General features: G+C 50.3%; 1 pseudogene; it reads left to right on the top strand.

Moving 5' to 3' along the window:
- Positions 1 to 3,522: 3,522 nt before the first annotated feature.
- Positions 3,523 to 4,835, top strand: part of LOC139275509 (octapeptide-repeat protein T2-like) — a 4,731-nt pseudogene continuing 3,418 nt past the window's right edge.

The following is a 4,835-nucleotide window of genomic DNA, read 5'->3' on the forward strand; positions in this document are numbered from 1 at the left end:
GGAACTAACCGGAACGAATCACAGCGTTGTAGACGTCATGTTCTACATCACATGTCGCGTCCTTTCAAAGGCTGCTGTGCTTCAACCTCGGGGGAGTTTGGATGTACTCTGGAGGTCATTGGATGTGATGTGAACATCTGTAAAAACATCTTGACCATACTGTGACCAATTGGAATTTAATAGGTGTCTTCGTCGGGACATTCATTGTTTGTGACCAAGTGGTGGAAAACAGAGAGCTATTGAAATGGGGCCTGTCCTTTCTCACCCTCTCTTGGTGACCAATTAAATGCTGCAGACTCGAGATGGCCGAAGGAACGCTCCACAGCATTATATGCCCAATGTAAGACGTGCCAGACATATGAGGAGGACCAGACGTTACACCGCCCGCAAGTACAGGGAGAAGCAGTCTTACCTCGACTTGCCCGACACCACCTGCCTTCGGAGACTGCGCTTCCACAAAGAGGTTATCACTGAGGTATGCCAGCTGATAAGGGGAGATCTGCAGCCTGCCAGCACCATCAGTACTGCATTGTCCATCGAGGTCACCGCGGCACTGTCGTTCTACGCCTCGGGTTCTTTTCAGGCCACAGCAGGCGACATTTGCGGTCTGTCTCAGCATGCCACACATTGCTGCATTAGACAGGTCACTGTAGCCCTGTACGCACACAGGAGGGACTTGATCAGCTTTCCCATGAACAGGGAGGCACAGAGTGAAAGGGCTGTAGGATTCTCCAGAATTGCAAACTTCCCCAAGGTGCAGGGAGCAATAGACTGTACGCACATCGTGATGCGGGCACCTTTTCAGGATGCAGAGGTTTTCAGGAACCGCAAGGGATTCTACTTCCTGAATGTCCTACTGGTTGTCGACCACCAGAAAATTATACTGGCAGTGAATGCTCAATTTCCGGGCAGCATCCATGATGCTCACGTCCTGCGTGAGAGCACTGTATCTGACTTGTTTAACAATCAGCCACAAGGTCAATGCTGGATGCTTGGTGACAAAGGATATGGCCTCGTCACCTGGCTGATGACTCCCCTGCGTGACACCCACACCGAAGCCGAGAGGCGATACAATGAGAGCCACAGAGCCACTTGCAATATCGTGGAGAAAACCATTGGAGTGCTTAAGCAGCGCTTTAGATGCCTGGACTACTCAGGAGGTGAGCTCCAATACCATCCTGAGCAGGTAGCTCAATTTGTGGTGGTGTGCTCCATTCTGCACAACTTGGTTATAGGAGGGGACAAGAATTGCCTGATGAGTCTGACAGTCCACCTCACCAGAGAGAGGAAGAGGAGGACGAGGAGGCAGATGCTGACATCGGCCCAGACAATCAGACTGACCCTGAAGCCATGTCCCCGCCCCCCCTGTAGACTGCATGAAAGGGCCCATGGTGGCATGATAGCTGCAAGAGCCTTAAGTCAGGAGCTCATCAATGAGCGCTTTGCCTGAAAGAACATTGGTGTTATTTACAAGGCTGGGTGTGCAGATCATATATTAATGATGGGCATCACCTTGGTGACAGTTAAAGTTTAAGTTGATTGAAGTTAAATGTAATTATACCCTTTGATGTGAAGGAACCACTAGTGTGTAACAGTCCAATTATCTGAGCCAATGCGCAACAAGGTTTTGTTAAATAAAAAAACATTTAAACCGAACATTTGTCTGAAATCATAAGTATTCTGTAAAAATCAACTCTTCCCCCCCATCCCCCTCCACCCCGCTTCTCCTCCCCACCTTGACCCCTTCCCCTTCCCCTCCTGACTCCAAGCCGTCTGGCCGAGGAGTTCCTCAGGCGATGCTTCATTTGGCGGGGGCGGGGAGGGGCGGTGCGGGGTGATGGCCAATGCGTTTCTAGGACGGATGCGGGAGAGGACAGTCCCGAGGTGGGAATGTGCTCTGAGCCAGAAGCAAGATGTTGCTCCTGGTTCTCGTGTGATTGGCAATGGGGGAGCAGCATCTTGGGATGCAGTGCCATGCTCTGGGATCACTGGGAGCCCTCTGCCACCAGTGTTCCTGGCTACCAGCTCCAGGGCCTCCTCTATCCCTTCTATGTTATATATTATTTGTTGGACAAAAACTCAGTGCCAACAATGTTCTTGTTGCTTCGCAGGCTTTTTGCTGCTGGTGAATCTCCCTCGTGCCTCCCACAACAACCAGACAAGCACACACCACAGCCACACACATTTTCAGTCCCTCTCATCTCCCTCTATCTCCTCTTCTATGCATGTCATGATGACCCTTGACCTCCTGAATCGCGGGAAACGAGCATTGCCATGCCGTTGCTAAGGACGGCGACACTTTGTGGCAGAAGGTCAGCAAGATTTAACGCTACCGCGCATTTCATATTGCTCGCGGTAACGCCCAATTTCAAAAATGGAGGCTAGGTGCTTTGAGAATGGGCGAGAAGCCGGTGATCTGAAAACACATTTTTACCGCCCACGCCGGAAATAACGCCCATTTTTGAGCGATAAGCGTAAAATTTAGCCTAAAGATCCCAAGCTGAAGATATCTAGGCTCGGAGTGCAGGACACCATCGAGGTTCAGAAAAGTGAAAGAGAATTTGAGATAAATAAGGATGTTGCAGTCAAGTAACACAATGCTTAGCTTGCATTGCAAAGGCCAGTGTGGGGCTCCCTCAATGGCTCAGCATCTTTGCAGAATAAATAGCTGAGCGGTGCAGAATAAGAGGGGCCCCACGTTCAATCACCGCTTTGAGCTGAGTTCACGGATCTCCCCAGGCCAGCATTCGAGGAAGCTCAGAAGCTCAGTCACCCTCAATGCCCCAGCTTTAGGGAGCGATACTCAGCCAGAGTCCCCACTCTCTCATCACGATCCAGTGAAAGTGTGTCTGTATGAGAGAGCGAAGGGACGTGTGAGAGAGAGGGATTGAGATGGCATGTGTGTGAGAGAGAGAGAGAGTGAGGGAATGTCTGAGAGAAAGAGAGAGAGTGTGAAGGAATGTCTGTGAAAGAGAGAGAATGTGTGTGTGTGTCAGAGAAAGAGAGTGAGGGGATGTGAGAGAGAGTGTGAGAGAGAGAGTGAGGGAATGTGGGTAGGAGAGAGAGTGAGGGAATGTTTGAGAGAGAGAGAGTGAGGGAATGTGTGTGAAAGAGAGAGAATGTGTGTGTGTGTCAGAGAGAGAGTGAGGGAATGTGTGAGAGAGAGAGAGAGAGTGAGGGAATGTGTGAGAGAGAGAGAGAGAGTGAGGGAATGTGAGAGATAGCGAGGGAGTGAGGAAATATGTGAGAGATAGCGAAAGAGTGAGAGTGAGTGAGGGAATATGTGAGAGAGAGAGAGTGAGGGAATGTGGGTGAGAGAGAGAGGGAGAGTGAGGGGAAGTGTGAGAGAGAGAGGGAGCGAGGGAATGTGTGAGAGGGAGAGAGGGAGTGAGGAAAGTGTGAGAGAGAGAGAGTGAGGGAATGTGTGTGAGAGAGAGAGGGAATATGAGAGAGAGAGAGAGAGAGAGGGGGATGTGTGAGAGAGTGAGGGAGAGAGAGAGTGAGGGAATGTCTGGAGAGAGAGAGAGAGAGAGAGAGAGTGAGGTAATGTGAGAGTGAGAGAGATAGTGAGGGAATGTAAAAGAGAGAGAGTGAGGGGATGTGTGAGAGAGAGAGAGAGAGTGAGGGGATGTGTGAGAGAGAGAGAGAGTGAGGGAATGTGTGAGAGAGAGAGAGAGAGAGAGAGAGAGTGAGGGAATGTGTGAGAGAGAGAGAGTGAGGGAATGTATGTGAGAGAGAGAGAGTGAGGGAATGCGAGAGAGAGAGAGAGTGTGAGGGGATGTGTGTGAGAGAGAGAGAGAGCGGGAATGTGTGAGAGAGTGAGGGAATGTGTGAAAGAGAGAGAGTGAGGGGATGTGAGAGATAGCGAGGGAGTGAGGAAATATGTGAGAGATAGAGAAAGAGTGAGAGTGAGGGAATATGTGAGAGAGAGAGAGAGAGGGAATGTGGGTGAGAGAGAGAGGGAGAGTGAGGGGATGTGTGAGAGGGAGAGAGGGAGTGAGGAAAGTGTGAGAGAGAGAGAGTGAGGGAATGTGTGTGAGAGAGAGAGGGAATATGAGAGAGAGAGAGAGAGAGAGAGAGAGGGGGATGTGTGAGAGAGAGAGAGAGAGAGTGAGGTAATGTGAGAGAGAGAGAGAGAGTGAGGGAATGTGAGAGAGAGAGAGAGTGAGGGAATGTGTGTGAGAGAGAGAGAGTAAGGGAATGTGTGAGAGAGAGAGAGTGAGGGAATGTGAGAGAGAGAGAGTGTGTGAGGGGATGTGTGTGAGAGAGAGAGAGAGCGGGAATGTGTGAGAGAGTGAGAGAGAGAGAATGAGGGAATGTGTGAGAGAAAGAGAGTGAGGGAGTGTGTGAGAGAGAAAGTGAGGTAATGTGAGAGTGAGTGAGATAGTGAGGGAATGTGAAAGAGAGAGAGTGAGGGGATGTGTGAGAGAGAGAGAGAGTGAGGGAATGTGAGTGAGAGAGATAGTGAGGGAATGTGTGTGAGAGAGAGAGAGTGAGGGGATGTGTGTGTGAGAGAGAGAGTGAGGAAATGTGTGAGAGAGAGAGAGAGAGTGAGGGAATGTGAGAGAGAGAGAGAGAGTGTGAGGGGATGTGTGTGAGAGAGATAGTGAGGGAATGTGAAAGAGAGAGAGTGAGGGGATGTGTGAGAGAGAGAGAGAGTGAGGGAATGTGAGAGTGAGAGAGAGTGAGGGGATGTGTGAGAGAGAGAGAGAGTGAGGAATGTGTGAGAGAGAGAGAGAGTGAGGGAATGTGTGAGAGAGAGAGAGAGAGAGAGTGAGGGAATGTGTGAGAGAGAGAGAGAGTGAGGGAATGTGTGAGTGAGAGAGATAGTGAGG

The sequence above is a fragment of the Pristiophorus japonicus genome, chromosome 11 (genome assembly GCF_044704955.1).
Source record: "Pristiophorus japonicus isolate sPriJap1 chromosome 11, sPriJap1.hap1, whole genome shotgun sequence".
In the NCBI taxonomy this organism is placed as follows: Eukaryota; Metazoa; Chordata; class Chondrichthyes; family Pristiophoridae; genus Pristiophorus; species Pristiophorus japonicus.